Genomic DNA, 21,834 nt, shown 5'->3' with positions numbered 1-21,834 from the left:
TATGTTGAGTAACTCTTGCATTTCTAAAATAAATCCCACTTAGTTATGGTGTATACAGTTTTTCTACACTATTAGATGCAATTTGCTAATCTTTTATTGAGGTTTGCACCTATTTTCATTAGATATACTGATATATAGTTTTGCTTTCTTACAATGTCCTTGTCTGATTTGAGTATTAGAGTAATGCTGGCCCCATAAAATGAGTTAAGAATAGAAGAATTTCCTCTGGTACTACTTCTAGAAGAGATTGTAGAGAACGGGTATAATTCTTCTATAAATGTTTGGTAGAATTTACCAGTGGACCTATATGGGTCTGGTGTTTTCTCTTTTGGAGGTTATTTATTTTTTATTTTATTACTTTAATAAATAAAGGCCTATTCAAATTATCTATTTCTTCTTGTGTGAGACTTAGAAGATTGTTTCTTTATGGAATTGACCCATTTTATCCAAGTTATATAATCTGTGGGCATGGAGTTCTTTATAATATTCATTTATTATCCTTTTAATGTCCATGGTATCAATAGTGATGGTTCTTCTTTTAATTTTGACAATAGGAAAATCTGTATTCTCCCTTTTTATCTTGGTTAGGCTGGCTAGATATATATTGATATAATTTTCAAATAACCAGCTTTTGTTTTTACTAATTTTCTCTATTGATTTCTTGTTTTCAATTTCATTGATTTCTGCTCTTTTGTTGTTTCTTTTGCTCTGCTTTCTTTGGATATAATTTGTCCTTCTTTCTCTGGTTCCCTAAGGTGGATGTTTAGATTACTGACTTTGTATCCTTTTCTTTTCTAATTTATGCCCCCAATGCTAGAAGTTTCCCTCTAACCACTGCTTTCACTACATCCTACAAATTTTTTAAAGTTCTATTTTTATTTTGTTAAGTTCCAAATATTTTAATCCCTCTTGAGATTTATTATTTTACCCATATTTTATTAAGAAATGTGCTGTTTACTCTCTAAGTATTTTGTGATATTCCAGCTCAATATCTGTTATCAATTTCTAGTTTAATTCAACTGTGGTCTCATAGCAGACATTGTATGATTCACATTCTTTTAAACTTCCTAAGATATGTTTTGTTGCCCAGAATGTGGTCTATATTGGTGAATGTTCTATATGAGCTTGAGAAGAATGTGTATTCTGCTTTTGTAGGGTAAAGTATTCTATAAATGCCAATTCAAATCAGTTGATTGATGGTGCTATTCAGTTCAAATCTGTCTTTAATGATTTTCTGCATGCTGAATCTGTCCATTTTTAATAGAGGAGTGTTTAATTCTCCAGCCGTAATAGTGGAGTCATCTATTTCTCATTGTAGTTCTATCAGTTTTTGCCTCATGTATTTTGACATCTTATTGTTGGGTGCATACACTTTATTATTTCTCCTCAGAGAATTTAACTCTTTATCATTATATAACACTCTTCCTAACCTCTAATAATTTTTTCTTACTCTGCAGATGGCTTCATCTGAAACTAATATAGCTATTCCCATTTCCTTTTGGTTGGTGTTAGCATGGCATATTTTTCTCCTTCATTTACTTGAAATCTATATGTATATTTATATCTCAAATGGGTCTCTTATAGACAACATACACATATTTGGCTCTTGTTTTTTTATCTACTCTGACCATCTCTGTCTTTCCAATGGTTAAAATGACTTTACTATAGTTGAACTATTATCTACCATATATGCGTTACTGTTTTCTACTCATTGCCCTTGTTCGTTGTTTCTATTTTTGTCCTCAACTCTTTTTCTGCCTTCTGTGGTTTTAATTGAGCACGTTATATGACTCTATTTTCTTTTTCTCCTTAATATTACTTGTTTTTTCTTACTTTTTTGTAGTTTCCGTATTATGTGCAATATGTGTTTACAATTAACCCAAGTCTACATTAAAATAGCACTATACTACTTCATAGGTAGTGCACTTACTTGAAACAAAATATTCTTACTTCTTTCCTCCCTTCTTCATATATCATCACTGTCATTTAGTTCATTTATCCATAAACTGTAATCACCAAATATATATTTTTGTTGTTGCTGTTTTGTTTGTTTTGTTTTGTTTTGTTTTTGAGATGGAGTTTCACTCTTGTTACACAGGCTGAAGTGCAATAGTATGATCTCGGCTCACTGCAACTTCTGCCTCCTGCCTTCAAGCAATTCTTCTGCCTCAGCCTCCCAAGTAGCTGGGATTACAGGAATGTGCCACCACTCCTTGCTAATTTTGTATTTTTAGTAGAGACAGTGTTTCTCTATGTTGGTCAGGTTGGTCTGGAACTCCTGACCTCAGGTGATCTGCCCTCCTCGGGCTCCCAAAGTGCTGGGATTACAGGCGTGAGCCACTTTTGCAGGGCCATGTTATTGTTATTATTTTGAAAAAAGTGTTGTCTGTTAGACCAATCAATAAGAAAATAAAAATGTTATGTTCCTTTTATTATTCCTTCACTAACTCCCTTCCTTTCCTCATGTAGATCAGTGATTGACTTACACCATTTTCTTCTCTCTGAAGAACTTTATTTAACATTTTTTGCAAGGCAGGAACTAGAGATAAATTTTCTCAATTTTTTTGTGTGAGAATCTTTATTTCTCCATCACTTGTGAAGGAGAATTTTGCCAGATACACAAATCAAGATGGGTGGGATTTTTTCCAATACTTTTAATACAGTCATGCACCATATACCAACATTTTGTTCAACAGGTGATCTCATTTACTATGTTGTTCCATAAGATTATAATGGGGCTGAGGCTGGGCATGGTGGCTCACACCTATAATCCCAGCACTTTGGGAGGCCAAGGCGGGTGGATCACTTGAGGTCAGGAGATCGAGAACAGCCTGGCCAACATGGTAAAATTTCATTTTTACTAAAAGTACAAAAATTAGCTGGCTGTGGTGGCAGGCACCTGTAGTCCCAGCTACTAGGGAGGCTGAGGCAGGAGAATAGCTTGAACCTCAGAGATGGAGGTTGCAGTGAGCCAAGATCACACCACTGCACTTCAGCCTGTGTGACAGAGTGCAACTCTGTCTCAGAAAAAAGATTACAATGGAGCTGAAAGATGATTTCTGCCACCTAGATACTCATACTCATCATAATATCTTGGTACAACACATTTTTCATGTGTATGTGGTGACACTGATGTAAACAAACCTACTGCACTGCCAGTTGTATAAAAATATAGCACATATCAGGTACAGTACATAATACTCAATAACTATAGTAAATGACACTGTTACTGGTTTATGTATTTACTATACTATACTTTTACTGTTATTTCAAAGTGTTGTGTTCTTCTACGACTCATTTTCTTTTAAGTTAACTATTAAACAACCTCAGGCAGGTACTTCAGGAGTTATTCCAGAAGAAGGCAATGTTACATAGGCGATTACAGCTTCATATGTGTTATTGCCCCTGAAAACCTTACAGTGGGACAAGATGTGGCAGTAGAAGATGGTGATATTGGTGATCCTGACCTTGCATACTCCTAGGCTAATGTGTTTTGTGTCCTAGTTTTTAATAAAATGATTTAAGAAGAAACCCTGTCTCTTCTGAAAATACAAAAAATTAGCCAGTGTGGTGGTGCACATCTGTAGTCCCAGCTACTTGGGAGACTGAGGCCCAAGAATCACTTGAACCCAGGAGGCAGAGGTTGCAGTGAGCTGAGATCACACCACTGCACTCCAGCCTGGCTGACAGAGTGAGACTCTGTCTCAAAAAAATAAACATTAATTTAAAAAAAATCTATACAAAAAAACAATTTTGTCAATTTCAGTTCTTAGCACAGTGGCACCTACCAATGCCCCATACTTCAGCCCCTGGCAGGAAGCTGTACACATGTTCCTGGAGCAGCTTATTCACAGCTTGCAGGAGCTGGGATGGGCAAAAAAGAACCTATCTTCTGAATATTGAAGACCTGTCCTCTGATGACTACTGCTTTTGAAAACTTAGGTACAGACACAGATTGGGAACCCATTATTGCTACAATTCCCCCAAGTCTTGGCAAGCTCCCCCAACAAGTGACTTCCAGGGTATTTAAAGGACTGACACCTTTTCCCTCTCCTATTTATGTTTCTTTTTTTTCCCTTTTGGGAGATAGACATTAAAGACTAAGACATTTAAAAACTGGCTATGTGGGAAAAATTAGACACTTAACACACATGCCACAGCAAAGTCTTCACTAAGGTCTTGAATAGACCTTACGTTAATACCTTGGGCTAATAAGTGGCACAGAGACAGCCTACAGCAAACAAACTTTAAAAACAAATGAAGGCCTGCAACATTACTGATTAGATCTGGCACTCACTTCCTCCACAAGAAGTAACCAAAATAATGAGTAGATAATCACACATTGAATAGATCATCTAAGAGAAGATGTTTGAATTCAACAGAGCAGTTGCCAGAAACATGTAAAGGAAGGAAGTAGAGAAAAGTGAGGCAGCCTGCTGGACCAGGATTATCTGGGAGCCTGGGGAGTCTCCCTATTTTGGGGAAAAGTAAGTAAGAGACCCCTGGTACTCTGCATTCCTACAAAGGATTCTTGAGATCCTAGCCACAGGAGAGTCCTGAGAACCTCAAGGACAAGGAGACTAATACTCCTTACCTAAGAATTTTAGAAGTAATTGGGCTTCCCTATTATCTAAAATTGGCACCTGGTTTCACTTACTTTAACTTATAAGTAACTAGAATTTCTATGTATCTCCAGAATGCATGATGCCAAAACTCGTTCAACCCCTGCTGACATTAAGGCACCAAAATGTCTACAAATGTAATCATGTATTATGCAAATTGTCCTTTAGCTCCCAACCCTATACTGGCATCGGTAAATTCCTCTTACCCAACCCACAAGTCCACCACTTTCCAATGCCAGGGCTCCAACACCTCGCCTGGCAGACACCAAGTCTTGCTTAATCTTAAACACTGAAACCAGTTAAAGCCTCATCTTCAGACCCAGTAGAAGATACCAATCAAAATAAACTTCATTTGTGAGACACAGGCCAGAAATTAAAACTATGCAACTCCTCAAAGCACAGGGACTATCATGGAAGAGGTGGGCACATGAGATTGTGAGGGTCAATTTTGAGAGAAAAAATAAGTTGTTTTTCTATAAATTAACCATTAATGTCAAAGGCAAGACCAGCACATGGGGCCCTGTGTCAGATTAACAAGGTTTTCTTGCAGCGTTAACCCACTCCTAAATAAAAGGTTATAAAGGTTACATAAAAGGCTTATGGGCCGGGCACAGTGGCTCATGCCTGTAATCCCAGCAGTTTGGGAGCCTGAGGCAGGTGGATCATCTGAGGTCAGAAGTTCAAGACTGACCTGGTCAACATGGTGAAACCCCATCTCCACTAAAAATACAAAAAATTAGCCAGGTGTGGTGCTGTGTACCTGTAATCCCAACTACTCAGGAGGCTGAGGCAGGAAAATAACTTGAAGCAGGGGGGTGGATGTTGCAGTCAGCTAAGACTGTGACACTGCCCTCTAGCCTGGGTGACAGAGTGAGACTCCATCTTGAAAAAAAAAAAGATATATCTTATGGTCAAGATGATCAAAACTTCATAGATTTTTAATAAATTTTTGAAAAACAAATTTAACTGGCCTCATGCTGTCTTTATTAGGACTTATAGTTTGGGAAACTGCATTTTCTCTCACAAAGAATAAAGGTTTTCAACTTTTTTTTTCTCAAATCTTTGAGTTATCACTTTGGTTAAATGAATGACTTATTTTACAATGACCTGTGATCCTATTTTGTGATATCAAGTGTCTTAAACATTTTATATTTAACAAACTTTCCAAAATCAAATTCTATCTTTGGTCCTCATTAATTTTTTGATATTCATCCTCTGAAGTCCAAAAGAGATATATTTGGCTTATTTGATATAATAAAATCATACAGAAAATATTGTCATATATAAAGTGGTGTTTAGCCTTCTTTGGATTATATTTATATAAATGTGTTACTAGTATGTGTTCCAGAATTCTATGAAATTCCTGTGTTTCTGATATGTCTTAGCATATGTTATCAGTAGTAATTTTGATTATTATGTAAAATTGTTATATGCCATAGAATTAACCAAATTTCCTTGTCAATTGTATATTTAATTATGACTGTTCTGAGACTTTTGTCATCCACAGTTGTTTTACTTTTATCCTTTTCAAAAGGTGGTTTTATAATCAGCTATAAGACTCTGACAAGTGTGCTTGAATGCAAGTTTCTGATAACTTTGGAGACTGTGACACTAGAATAAAGGAAAAACTTCCAAGACTCCCATGGAGAACTGAAATATTCATGAATATCAAGCAAAACAACAGTTAACTGCATGAGCTGAACTAACAGAAGACTGAAATAATTAGTTTATGACATTTGGCTTAAAACATTGCTAATCCTTTGTCTGTTTTTCAGAGCCAAGGAAACTTTTCTTTTGAGCTATATACAGCTTTTAATAATTGAGTACAGTATAAACAAAATTTGGAGCATATTTCTTTCTACCTGTTTTCTTCAAAACTTGGAAGCTAGCCATGAGTATTCTTAACTTATAACAATACAGTTACTTACATAAGATTAATAAGAATTTATTTTCTTTTGTAACAGGACACAGTTGGAGATCCTGGTTATTTTACAAGGTTTTGACTGGAATGGCATGCATTCAGCTACAAACAGGCTCTTGTAAGGAATCAAAATTGACTTGCAGAGCCAATAAAAGTGCCCCTGGGAAAGCTGGCCTCATACCTGGTTTACACAGTCACTGTACAAGTTTCTGTCCCAGGATAATTAAAGAATGTCATTTTCTGACAGCCCAGGAGCCCCAAATTTTCCTGGGACCTTGAGGTGAGGAATTCATCCAATTGACACAGGAATTTGCAGGTACAAGCTGGGCCTAAGGCATTAAAGCTAAATCTGAGATTTTTTATGAAATAAAGTTCTAGCAAAACCAATTTAAACCAAAAAAAAAAAGGAGCCTAAGTGGCAAACAATTATTCTTGCTGACTTTATGCAAATACTCTGGCCAAGTATAAGACTAAAACTTATTTTGCAAATGAATTTGTCCTATGATTTGTCTTTAGTGAAATGGGACTACAAAGAGAAAAATTATGTTTCACAATAAGCTATAGCACAATTGTTTTTAGATTGTAGTCTTGCCTAATAATTTTCCATTTTTATTATTTTCTAAAGTTTGGCCTGAATTTGAGAATTTTTCCTGCCTACAATTCTCTAAAATAATGTTTTTCTTTTTTTCTTGTTTCCTTTCATTTTTTCCCCATTTTTTCCTTATTTGAGGCAACTAAAATTTAAGCTATTCTTTCTTAAAGTCCTGCAAACTGAAGCTAGACAACTTAAACTTCAGAAGAAAATAACAGTAACCTATTTACATACATAAACCACTTTCATACCTGCCTACTAACGTATGGACTTCAGGGTAATATATCAATTTTCCAGGATTGTTCTTTTTGTTGTTGTTGTTTGTTGTTGTTTTTCTCCCTTCTTCTTCTGATTTTCTCTTCATAAAATGTGAGACTTTACCATCTGTTAAAAATGAGCTTTCCTAATAATATGGGACCTATCCATCTTGGAATACATTGTCCTAACCATGAGAGATCAGACAAAACCTGAAACCAGAGACTCATTTTCTTGAGAAATGCTTTTTCCAAGAGAAAAAAAAAAAAGCTGGAAAATGTGAAAGGAAAATACATCTTAGGGTCCCCAGATCACTAAGCCATAGGGAAAAGTCAAGCTGGGAACCGTGTTGGGCAAACCTGCCTCTCATTCTATTCCTAAATAAGATTGCTACAAAGAGCTTAAAAAGCTACATACCTCCCTCACAATTTGCCCACAAGAAAATCACTTGTGGACAAGGGACAGACAGAACTCAAAGTCATCTCTCTGTTTATGTGAGACAAATGAATATCTGATTGCTTCCCCTGCCTTATTGTTTTACTAAGCCACTCTAAGGAATAAGCGACTATTCCTGTAAATTGTGTATTCAGTGAAAGGCTAATCAGAAACCCAAAAGAATGCAACCGTTTGTCTTTTATCTACCTATGTCCTGGAACCCCCCTCCCCACTTTGAGTTGTCCCATCTTTCCAGACCAAATGAATGCACATCTTACATATATTGATTGATGTCTCATGTGTCCCCAAAATGTATAAAACTAAGCTGTTCCCTGATGACTTTGACCACATGTTATCAGGATCTCCTGAAGTTGTGTCATGGGTGTGTCCTTAATCTTGGCAAAATAAGCTTCCTAAATTGACTGAGACTTGTCTCAGATATTTTGAGTTCACAAACTCAAGTAAGATACGATAAAGGTTTTAAAAAAAGATGTTTGAACAAAATATAAATATTAATAAGGAGATAAAAAACCTGAAATTAAACCAAAAAGAAATTCTAGAGCTTAAAAGTGTAATAACTGAGATTAAAAATTCACTAGTGGGATTCAAAAGCAGATTTGAGCAGGCAGAAGAAAGAATCAGAGACCATGAAGACAGGTCAGTGGAAAGTATCAAGCCTGATAAACCGATGGAAAAGAAGATTAAAGAAAATTACATAGAGCTTGTGGGAGCCCATCAAGCAGACCAACATATGCATTATGGAAATCCAAGGAGGAAAAAGTATAAATAGACGGAATATTTAAAGAAACAGTCATTTAAAACTACCCAAATTTGATGACAGTTATGAATATAAACATTAAAGAAGCTCAAGAAACTCCAACGAATGTATCCTCAGAGACCCACATCAAGACACATTATAACTTAATTTTCAAAAGACAATGACAGAGTTTCTGAAAGCAACTAAAGAGAATTTTCACTACTTTATCATTAAGCTTTCTCCAAAGCACTAGAAGGCAAAGAATAATATTTTTTTATTTTTCAAATGGGGAAAGGGAGATCTATCTAGTGTCTCATATCTCGTTATGTGGCAGAACTCGGATTTGAATGGAGATCTTATGATTTGCATTGTGGTACATTATTGCTTATACCACAGCTGCCTCAAGAGCAATTTTAGCAAAACAAAACAAACTCCAAAAGCATTAGTTGCCCTGAATGTGTACTCTAGTAATTCTGTTCCTTCATCAAAAAAGTCATCACATCAAATAGAAGACTGTTATTTCACTCCAAGGAGACAAAGGTCACAGGTGTTCAAGAAGATGGAAAAAATACAGTGTTTTCCTCTCTCCATTACTGCAGAAGTAAGACATGCTCAGAATAACCAATAGAAGAGCCAATCTCAGAGAATTTAGTAGAGAACACTTGAGAAATTATGGCTTCTCCTATCTCTTAGTCACCTCCAGAAATAGCTGTATCTGTAACTTTTTTGCCCTGTCATTGTCAGAAATAATAGAATAAAGTAATACACACCAAGAAAGGGAGATGATGGAACAGCAAAAAAATGTGCTTCAGTGGTATATGGGAGGTAGGTATATTATTAAACAGACAGACAGTACAGAATGACTACAATGTACAAAACAGAATGGAAAACTACATTTTTTGTTGAGGATCACCAGGCATATCTTGAAGATATTATGTGCTCAATTCCAGACCACCACAATAATGCAAATATTTCAATAGAGCAGGACACATGAATTTTTTGGTTTCCTAGTATGTATAAAAGTTATATTTACACTATACTGTAGGTTAAGTGTGCAATAGCATTACATCTAAAAAGTGTGCATAACAATTTTAAAATACTTTATGACTACAAAATGCTAGTGATCATTAGAGTCTTCAGCAAGTCATAATCTTGTTGCTAGTGGAGGGTCTTACCTCAGTGTTGGTTGCTGACTGATCATGGTAGTGCTTGCTGAATCTTTGAGTGGCTGTGAAAATTTCTTAAAATAAGACAACAATGAAGTTTGCCACATTAATTGACTCTTCCTTTCATGAAAGATTTTTCTATAGCATGTGATGCTGTTTGATAACTTTTCATCCACAGTAAAGCTTCTTCCAAAATTGGAATCAATCCTCTGAAATCTCACTGCTTCTTCACCAACAAAGTTTATGTAATATTTTAAACCCTTTTTTGTCATTTTAACAATGTTCAACAGTAGTAGATTCATTGTCAAGGAAACAATTTCACTGCTTATCTGTAAGAAGCAAGTAACTTCTCATCCAGTAGAGTTTGATCATAAGATTGCAGCAATTTAGTCACGTTTTCAAGCTCCACTTCTAATTTTCTTACTATTTCCACCACATCTGCATTTACTTTCTTTACTAAAGTCTTGAACCCCTCCAAGTCATCTATGACGGTTGGGATAAATTTCTTCCAACTCAGGTTAATATTGATAGTTTAAATCCTCCCATGAATTACAAATGTTCTTAATCTTTTTCAAAATGTTTTTAATTTACTTTGCCCACATTAACCAGAGGAATCAGTATCTCTGGTAGGTATAGCCTTCTGAAATGTACTTATCAAATAATAAGACTTACGAGTTGAATTTACTACTTGATTCATGACTGCAGAATAAATGTTGTGTCATCAGTAATGAAAAGAACATCTCCTGATCCATCTCCATCAGAGCTCATGGGTGCCATGATTAGGTGCATTGTCAAGGAGCAGTAATATTTTCAAAAGAATTTTTTTCTGAGTGGTAGATCTCAAAAGTGGTCTTAAGATATTCAGTAAATTATGATGCATACTGATGTGCTGTCGTTGAGACTTTGTTGCTTTTTTTCTTGAAAAAAATTTTTGAAGTATTCCCTCAAATATGTTTTCCATGTTGTTTACTTTATCTTCTCTCTCAGGAATGCCAATAATTCATAGGTTTCATTGCTAGACATAATCACATATTTCTCAAAGCTTTCTTCATTTTCTAAAATTCTTTTTCTTTATTTCTCTCTGACTGGGTTAGTTCAAAAGACTGGTCTTCAGACTCTGAAATTCTTTCTTCTGCTTGATCTAGTCTCTTGGTAAATCTTTCCATTGTATTCTGAAATTCTTTAAGTGAATTTTTCAATTCCAGAATTTTGATTGATTTTTTAAAGATGTTTATCTTTTTCTTCATTTCCCGGGTTGCTTTAGTAGTTCCTTTGTGTTGATTTTCAACTTGTCGTGAATCTCACTGATCTTCCTTGCAATCTATATTTTGAATTCTTTATATGTCATTTCTGAGTTCCCATTTTGGTTAGGGTTCATTTCTGGAGAGCTAGCATGATCTTTTGATGGTTTACAAATTCAGATATTTCATAATATCAGAATTCTCATGATGGTTCCTTCTCATGTGGAGAGGATGCCACTTTAAATTTTTGAAATTATTTTCTGTGGATAGAATTTTTCCTTTCTTATTATTTCTTTTCCTTTATCCTTCTCTCCCTTCCTATGGGGTGTGACTGTAGAGTATATTGGGTAAGTTCTTTTGGATTTTCTCTATAGCCTTATTCTCTCTGTCAGCAGATTTTATATTAAACTGTCTGACTCAACTTACAAGCAAGTAGATGGCACTTACAGGTAAGAACCAGCTGTGGCACAAGCAGATGGGTATGTAGTGGATCTTTGTTTACTGTGAGATGTTCTCTGTTGTTTCAGGTGATAGGCTGGACATTGGAGTGCCCAGTTCCCTGAGCTTCCTGTTCTGTGGGGATGCAGGGCCACAGCTGGGCAAAGCTGGCTTGCCCATAAATACCTCAGTGATGAGCACAGGCATGGGATTTGATGAGTATGGGTGAGAGGAGCTCCTGGTAAGATTCACTGATATCTCTGCAAAGGGCAACTGGGCTGCACCAGCTCCATGTCCTAGATAGGCAGAAACATAATGTTTTCCTCTCACACACAGGCACAAAAATTGAAATAGTATCAAACATCTTCTCTGACTACAATGGAATAAAACTAGAAATCAGCTGGGTTCATTGGCTCACGCCTGTAATCCCAACATTTTGGGAGGCTGAGGTGGGTGGATAACCTGAGGTCAGGAGTTTGAGACCAGTCCGACCAACATGGAGAAACTCCATCTTTACTAAAAATAAAAAAATCAGCCAGATGTGGTGGTGCATGCCCATAATCCCAGCTACTCAGGAAGCTGAGGCAGGAGAATCACTTGAACTTGGGAGGCAGAGGTTGTGGTGAGCCAAGATCACACCATTGCACTCCAGCCTTGGCAACAAGAGCAAAACTCCATCTCAAAAAGGAAAAAAAAAAAAAAACTAGAAATCAATAACAAAAATATTGGAAACTGTACAAATACATGGAAATTAAACAATACACTCCTGAATGACCAGTGGGTGAATGAAGAAATTAAGATGGAAATTGAAAAAATTATTGAAAAAAATAACAGTGGAAACACAACATATGAAAACCTATGGAATGCAGCAAAAGTAGTACAAAGAGGGAGTTTACAACTATAACTGCTTGCATCACAAAACAGGAAAAACTTCAGATAAGCAATCTAATGATGCATCTTAAAAAATAAGTAAAGCAAGAGCAAACCAAACCCAACATTAGCAGAAAAAAAGAAATCATAAAGATCAAAGCGCAAATAAATAAAATTGAAATTTAAAAACAATACAAAAGATCAATGAAACAAGACATTTGTTTTTTGAAAAGTTAAACAAAATTGACAAACCTTTTGCCAGATTAAGAAAAAGGGAGAGAAAATACAAATAAATCAGAGATGAAAAAGGAGATATTACAATTGATACTGCAGAAATTCAAAGGATCATTAGTGGCTACTATGAGCAACTACATGCCAATAAATTGGAAAATCTGGAAGAAATTGACAATTTTCTAGACACATACAACCTACCAAGATTGAATCATGAAGAAATCCAAAACCTGAACAGACTAGTAACAAGTAACAAGATCAAAGCCTTAAGAAAAAGTCTCTCAGCTAAGAAAACCAAGGACCTAATGGCTTCACTGCTGAATTCTACCAAACATTTAAAGAGAATAATACCAATCCTACTCAAACTATTCCAAAAAATAGAGGAGGAGGAAATACTTCCAAACTCATTCTACAAGGCCAGTATTACCCTGACACCAAAACCAGACAAAAAAAGAAAATTACAGGCTAATATCTCTGATAAATATTGATGCAAATATCCTCAAAAAATACTAGCAAACCAAAATCAACAACACATTAGAAAGATCATGTATCATGACTAAGTGGGATTTATCACTGGGATGCAAGGATGGTTTAATATACACAGATTAGGCAATGTGATATACCAATAGAATGAAGGATGAGAACAATATGATTATTTCAATTGATGCTGAAAAAGCATTTAATACAATTCAACATTCCTTCATGATAAAAGCCCTCAAAAAACTCGGGATAGAAGGAACATACCTTGACATAATAAAAGCCATATATGATAGACCTCTGTTAGTATCATACTGAAAGGGGAAAACTGAAAGCCTTTCCTCTATGACCTGGAACATGACAAAGATGCCTACTTGTCACCACTGCTATTCAACATATTACTGGAAGTCCTAGCTAGAGCAGTCAGACAACAGAAAGATATAAAGGGCATCCAAATTGGAAGGGAAGAAGTCAAATTACTCTTGTTTGCAGATGATATAATCTTATATTTGGAAAAGTCTAAAAACTTCTCAAGAAAATTATTAGAACTGACAAATTCGGTAAAGTTGCAGGATAAAAAACCTACATACAAAAATCAGTAGCATTTCTATATGCCAACAATGAACAATTTGAAAAAGAAATAGAGGAAGTAATTCCATTACAGTAGCTACACACAAAATAAAATACCTAGGAATAACTTAACCAAAGATCTCTACAATGAAAACTATAAAACATTGATAAAAGAAATTGAAGAGAACACCAAAAAATGGAAAGATGTTCCATGTTGATGGACTGGAAGAATTAATACTGTTAAAATGTCCATACTATCCTAAGCACTTCACATATTCAATGTAATCCCCATCAAAACACCAATGACATTTTTCACAGAAATAGAAAAACAAATCTTATAATTCATAGGGAATGAAAAAAAACCCAGAATAGAAAAAGCTATCCAAAGCCAAAAGAACAAAACTGAAGGAATCATATTACCTGACTTCAAATTATAGTACAGAGCTATAGTAATCAGAACAGCATGGTACTGGCATTAAAACAGATACATAGCCAATGGAACAGAATAGAGAACCCAGAAATAAATTCACTCACCTAAAATGAACTCATTTTTCACAAAATTGCCAAGAACATACACTGGCGAAAGGATATTTTCTTCAATAACTGGTGCGGAGAAAACTGGACTTCTATATGCAGAAAAATGAAGCTGGACCCGTATCGCTCATCATATACAAAAATCAAATTAAAATAAATTGAAGACTTAAATCTAAGATCTCAAACTATGAAACTACTAAAAGAAAGTATCAAGGAAACTCTCCAGGACATTGATCTTGGCAAAAATTTCTTGAGTAATACCTCAAAAGCACAGACTACCAAAGCAAAAATGGACAAATGGGATCATATTAAGTTTGAAAAGATTCTGCAAAGCAAAAATTCAATGAAGTGAAGCAACAACCCACAGAATTGGAGAAAATATTTACACACTATCCATCTAACAAAAGATTAATAACCAGAAAATGTAAGGAGCTCAAACAACTCAATAGGGAAAAAAATCTAATAATTCTATTTTTTAAATGGGCCAAAGATTTGAATAGAAATTTCTCAAAAGAAGACACACAAATGGCAAACAGATGTATAAAAATACTCAACATCATTAAAACTCAACCCACTTAAAATGGCTTTTATCCAAAAGATAGGCAATAATTGATGCTGGCAAGGATGTGGATAAAAGAGAACACTTGTACATTGTTGGTGGGCATGTAAATTAGTACAATCTCTATAGAAAACATTTTAGCAACCTAGTATGGAGGTTCCTCAAAAACTAAAAATAGAACTACCATATTATGCAGCAATCCCACTGCTAGATATATACTCAAAAGAAAGAAAATCAGTATATTGAAGACATACCTGCATTCCCATGTTTATTGCAGCACTATTTATAATAGCCAAGATTTGGAGTGTGTTCAACAGATAAATGGATAAAAAGAATGTGGTACATTTATACAATAGAATATTATTCGGTCATAACGAAAGAATGACATCCTGTTATTTGCAACAACATGGATGTAACTGGAAGATATTGTGTTAAATGAAATAAGCCAGGCACAGAAATACAAATATATGTTCACTCATATGTGGGAGCTAAAAGTTAAAACAATTGAATTCATGGAGATAGTAGAATGATGGTTTCCAGAGGCTGAGAAGGTTAGCAGAAATTGGGGGATATAGTGGGGATGGTTAGTGAGTGTAAAAATATAGTTATATATAATGAATAAGACCCAGTATTTGAAAGCACAGTAGGGTGACTACAATCAATGATGATTTATTGTATATTTGAAAATAACTAAAAGATTGGAATTAGAATGTGCCTACCACCAGTAGGCACATAACATGACCCCAATTACTCTGATGTGATTACTACACATTGTATGCCTGTATCAAAACATCAAATGTACCCCATAAATATAAGTACCTATAATGTAATTTTCATACCCATCATACTCCCTTTATTCTCTCAATTACTTTTGCCTACTCTCATTTTAGGGATGAGGAAGCTGGGCCTCAGAAATTCAGTGTATTGACCAAGGACATGGTGTCTACAGGTGCTATGGAACCCATAACCTCTGAGTCTTGCATCCTTTCTCCCAAATAAAACATTCAATTCAACTGGGTTTGCTAACATTGACTGATTGTGTGCTGTGTTTCAATATTTCACGATTCAGCCTAATGAGTGACTTGCAAAATAAATATTAATTTAGTTAATAATTACAGTGCCAATCAACTAAAATGGGGGTCAGAGAGTGTAGTTTTATACACCTTTAGTACTTGAGTGAGTCTAGATCTTGGTTAATTCTACACCCAGGGTGAAGAGTTACTGCCTAACTCCCATACCTACAAATTCTAGAAGAACTACACCATCTTATTTTTGATAAAATAAGGTCAATTGCTCTCTTTACAGCAATCATTTTATTCCTTGAGAGGTGAGTGTCCCTGATTTGCCTTCCTACCTTTTGATGAAATGAGTCTCCTGCCTAGACCTTTCTATTGATAGAATGAAAGAATCATAGATAAGTTAAAGATAGAAGGGACCTCTAATTTTGATTTTTTTTTTTTTTTAGGAATGAGCATTTGCTGACCCAATGAGATAAAGTGCCACCAATGCAAAAGTGTGTTAAAATTTCAGCTTTTCAACTCCCAGTTTAATGACATCCCACATCCCATCCTGTAAAACACACATCTCAATCAAAATGATCAGAAGAGTATCAGCATTAAGCCCTCCACAGCTTGGCTAGAATTGTGGATTACAGCGGAGATTTTTTAATTAGTAGAATTTATTTTTTAGGATTGTTTTGGATTCCCAGCAAAACTAAGTGGAAAGTACACAGTTCCCACATACTCCCTCCTCTCACCCACAGATAACCTCCCCAACAATTAGTTACTCTCAGCAATGAGGTTTCATAGCTACAATCAATAGACTGATATTGACACATCACCATCAACAAAGTCCAGCTTATATAGGGTTCACTCTTTGTGTTGTATATTCGATGGGCTTTGACTAATGTATGATATGTATCCAGCATGTTAGTATCATATAGAATAGTTTCAATCCCCTAAAAGTCCTCTGTGCTCTGCCTATTCATTCCTCTCTTTCCCCAAGCCCTTGGCAAAAATTATAATATTTTAGTGTCATCATTGTTTTGCCTTTTCCAGTATGTCATATAGTTGGAATCACACAGTATATAGCTTTTTCAGGTTAGTTTATTTTAGTTACTGGTATGCATGTTTCTCCTATGTCTTTTCATGGCTTGACAGCTCATTTCTTTTTAACAATAAGCAATATTCCATTGCATGGATTTAACACCATGTTTATTCACCTATTGAAAAACATATTGGTTGCTTCCAGTATTTGGCAATGACAAAAAGTTGTTAAAATCACCCATGTGCGGGTTTTTGTGTAGAAATAAGTTTTCAACTCATTTAGATAAATACTGAGGTCTCTTGGTGCTGAGATGAAGCTGTCCCTATTCGATGTGGGCTGGTCCCACATTGGAAAGAAGTGATCGGTGACTAGGAGTCAGTGCCAAAACTCTTTTAGCCACATCTGGGCAACAAGGAAATTTCAGAAAAGTGGTCCCCAGGCTGTCTGCCTGGAGTTTACTGTTAAGTTTAATTTTGTCTGTTCTGTAGATAATGGCTATAATCTCAAAGTGCTGGGCCAGCATTCTTCTGTTAGGAATTGCACTTCTGCAGAAATTTAACAAGTTACAGGTAAAATCACAAAAAGGAAAATACAAAGTAATTAATAGTAGCATGATAATCTCAGTTTGTAAAATAGTTTTAAGCCATGGACCTAGGTTTAAAGGCAACCAATTGAAAAATCAAATGACCATAGGGAATTAAGTGAGACGTGTAACCATGTGGCCCATTTTCTTATTTTGAATATATGGGTCTCAGCTTTCCCAGAGGAATTTATTCAGGTAAAGCATGTAATACCTATAGCACAGACCTGGGTCTAATGAAGAAACTGATGGATTTGTACAACTTCTAACCCAAATCGAGCAGAATGAAAATTAAGTAAATATTCATCATGATAGCCCACCACAGGAAAAAAAAATAATTATGTGAGATCAAATAACTGATAAAGATGATATTTTTATGACTATTATTTGAAACCTTGTTGATTCTTTAATGTTTTGCTTTTCAGATTTAAGGAAACTTTTCAGCTATTTATAGTTTATAGCAATTTGGTAAAGTACACTTTTGTGAATAAAGGTAGAAATTTCTACCTTTTACCCCTACTTGATCCCTCCAAAATTGGGAAACTATTCATGAGTATTTCTATGGTAATATGGTTATTTGCACGAATTCAATAAAAATCTGCTCCCATTATAACAGGATACAATCGGAAACAGTTATACTACCATCAGCATAGCACGTTCCTAACCTCAAAGGGTAGGAGAACAAAGCTGGGAGCCAGATACTAGTCCCTGAGAGTTAGAGCCTGTAACCCAGGAGTGCTGAGCTGAGCCTTGGCACCCTAAAATCTCCCAGAAATGAAGCCTCCCAGATAGGCTACTCGGGGGTCAGGGACCCACTTGAGGAGGCAGTCTGTCCATTCTCAGATCTCAAACTCCGTGCTGGGAGAACCACTACTCTCTTCAAAGCTGTCAGATAGAGACATTTAAGTCTGCAGAGTTTTCTGCTGCCTTTTGTTCAGCTATGCCCTGCCCCCAGAGGTGGAGTCTACAGAGGCAGGCAGGCCTCCTTGAGCTGTGGTGGGCTCCACCCAGTTTGAGCTTCCTGGCTGCTTTGTTTACCTACTCAAGACTCAGCAATGCTGGGTGCCTCTCCCCCAGCCTCGATGCCACCTTGCAGTTCAATCTCAGACTGCTGTGCTAGCAATGAGTGAGGCTCCATAGACATGGGACCCTCTGAGCCAGGCATGGAATATAATCTCCAGGTGTGCCGTTTGCTAAGACCATTGGAAAAGCGCAGTATTAGGGTGGGAGTGACCCAATTTTCCAGGTGCTGTCCATCACACCTTTGTTTGTCTAGTTCAGCTAGTCAACTGAACCTACCTTGTACAACAATCAAACCCCCAAGGACATCAAAGAAGATAAAAGCAAAAAAAAAAAAGTCATACAAAAGACAGTAACTTCAAATATTGAAGGAACATCAGCCCACACAGATGAGAAAGAACCAGAGCAAGAACTCTGGCAACTCCAAAAGCCAGAGTGTCTTCTACCTCCAAACAACCACTCTAGTTCCCCAGCAATGGTTCTTTTTTTTTCAAGGTATAGTGATGTTTTATTTTACTTTCACTTATTTCTTCTCTGGTGCTCTTCATTTTTTTAAATAATAATAATTATTATTATTATACTTTAAGTTCTAGGGTACTTGTGCACAATGTGCAGGTTTGTTACATATGTACACACGTCCCATGTTGGTGTGCTGTAACCACTAACTCGTCATTTACATTAGGTATGTCTCCTAATGCTATCCCTCCCCACTCCCCCCACCCCATGACAGGCCAAACTGTGTGATGTTCCCCAACATGTGTCCAAGTGTTCTCATTGTACAATTCCCACCTATGAGTGAGAACATGTGGTGTTTGGTTTTCTGTCCTGGCAATAGTTTGCTGAGAATGATAGTTTCTAGCTTCATCCATGTCTCTACAAAGGACATGAACTCATCCTTTTTTATGGCTTCATAGTATTCCATGGTGTATATCTGCCATATTTTCTTAATCCAGTCTATCATTGATGGACATTTGAGTTGGTTCCCAGTCTTTGCTATTGTGAATAGTGCTGCTATAAACATACGTGTGCATGTGTCTTTATAGCAGCATGATTCATAATCCTTTGGGTATATGCCCAGTAATGGGATGGCTGGGTCAAATGGTATTTCTAGTTCCAGATCCTTGAGGAATGGCCACACTGTCTTCCACAATGGTTGAACTAGTTTACAGTCCCACCAACAGTATAAACGCATTCCAATTTGTCCACATCCTCTCCAGCACCTGTTGTTTCCTGACTTTTTAATGATCGCCATTCTAACTGGTGTGAGATGGTATCTCATTGTGGTTTTGATTTGCATTTCTCTGATGGCCAGTGATGATGAGCATTTTTTCATGTGTCTTTTGGCTGCATAAAAGTCTTCTTTTGAGAAGTATCTGTTCTTATCCTTTGCCCAATTTTTGATGGGGTTGTTTGATTTTTTCTTGTAAATTTGTTTAAGTTCTTTGTAGATTCTGGATATTAGCCCTTTGTCAGATGGGTAGATTGTAAAAATTTTCTCCCATTCTGTAGGTTGCCTGTTCACTCTGATGGTAGTTTCTTTTGCTGTACAGAAGCTCTTTAGTTTAAATAGATCCCATTTGTCGATTTTGGCTTCTGTTGCCATTGCTTTTGGTGTTTTAGTCATGAAGTCCTTGCCCATGCCTATGTCCTGAATGGTATTGCCTAGGTTTTCTTCTAGGGTTTTTATGACTTTAGGTCTAACATTTAAGTCTTTAATCCATCTTGAATTAATGTCTGTATAAGGTGTAAAGAAGGAATCCAGTTTCAGCTTTCTACATATGGCTTACCAGTTTTTCCAGCACCATTTATTAAATAGGGAATCCGTTCCCTGTTTCTTGTTTTTGTCAGATTTGTCAAAGATCAGATGGTTGTAGATGTGTGGTATTATTTCTGAGGGCTCTATTCTGTTCCATTGGTCTATATCTCTGTTTTGGTACCAGGACCATGTTGTTTTGGTTACTGTAGACATTTTTTTTATTGTACTTTAAGTTTTAGGGTACATGGGCACAATGTGCAGGTTAGTTACATATGTATACCTGTGCCATGTTGGTGTGCTGCACCCATTAACTCGTCATTTAGCATTAGGTATATCTCCAAATGCTATCACTCCCCCCTCCCTCCACGGCACAGCAGGCCCTGGTGTGTGATGTTCCCCTTCCTGTGTCCATGTGTTCTCATTGTTCAATTCCCACCTGTGAGTGAGACCATGCAGTGTTTGGTTTTTTGTCCTTGCAATAGTTTGCTGAGAATGACAGTTTCCAGCTTCAACCATGTCCCTACAAAGGACATGAACTCATCATTTCTTATGGCTGCATAGTATTCCATTGTGTATATCTGCCACATTTTCTTAATCCAGTCCATCATTGTTGGACATTTGGCTTGGTTCCAAGTCGTTGCTATTGTGAATAGTGCCACAATAAACATACGTGTGCATGTGTCTTTACAGCAGCATGATTTATAATCCTTTGGGTATATACCCAGTAAGGAGATGGTTGGGATAAATTGTATTTCTAGTTCTAGATCATTAAGGAATTGCCACACCAACTTGCACAATGGTTGAACTAGTTTACAGTCCCACCAACAGTGTAAACGTGTTCCTATTTCTCCACATCCTCTCCAGCACCTGTTGTTTCCTGACTTTTTAATGATCACCATTCTAACTGGTGTGAGATGGTATCTCATTGTGGTTTTGATTTGCATTTCTCTGATGGCCAGTGATGATGAGCATTTTTTCATGTGTCTTTTGGCTGTATAAATGTCTTCTTTTGAGAAGTGTCTGTTCATATCCTTTGCCCACTTTTTGATGGGGTTGTTTGTTTTTTTCCTGTAAATTTGTTTGAGTTCATTGTAGATTCTGGATATTAGTACTTTGTCAGATGAGTAGGTTGCAAAAATTTTCTCCCATTCTGTAAGTTGCCTGTTGACTCTGATGGTAGTTTCTTTTGCTGTGCAGAAGCTGTTTAGTTTAATTAGATCCCATTTGTCAATTTTGGCTTTTGTTGCCATTGTTTTTGGTGTTTTAGACATGAAGTCCTTGCCCATGCCTATGTCCTGAATGGTATTGCCCAGGTTTTCTTCTAGGGTTTTTATGGTTTTAGGTCTAACATGTAAGTCTTTAATCCATCTTGAATTAATTTTTGTATAAGGTGTAAGGAAGGGATCCAGTTTCAGCTTTCTACATATGGCTAGAGAGTTTTCCTAGCACCATTTATTAAATAGGGAATCCTTTCCCCATTGCTTGTTTTTGTCAGGTTTGTCAAATATCAGATGATTGTAGCTATGCAGCATCATTTCTGAGGGCTCTGTTCTGTTCCATTGGTCTATATCTCTGTTTTGGTACCAGTACCATGCTGTTTTGGTTACTGTAGCCTTGTAGTATAGTTTGAAGTCAGGTAGCATGATGCCTCCAGCTTTGTTCTTTTGGCTTAGGATTGACTTGGAAATGCGGGGTCTTTTTTGGTTCCATATGAACTTTAAAGTAGTTTTTTCCAATTCTGTGAATAAACTCATTGGTAGCTTG

Source organism: Pan paniscus, chromosome 8 (assembly GCF_029289425.2).
Source record: "Pan paniscus chromosome 8, NHGRI_mPanPan1-v2.0_pri, whole genome shotgun sequence".
In the NCBI taxonomy this organism is placed as follows: domain Eukaryota; kingdom Metazoa; phylum Chordata; class Mammalia; order Primates; family Hominidae; genus Pan; species Pan paniscus.
This window is presented reverse-complemented; position numbering follows the sequence as displayed.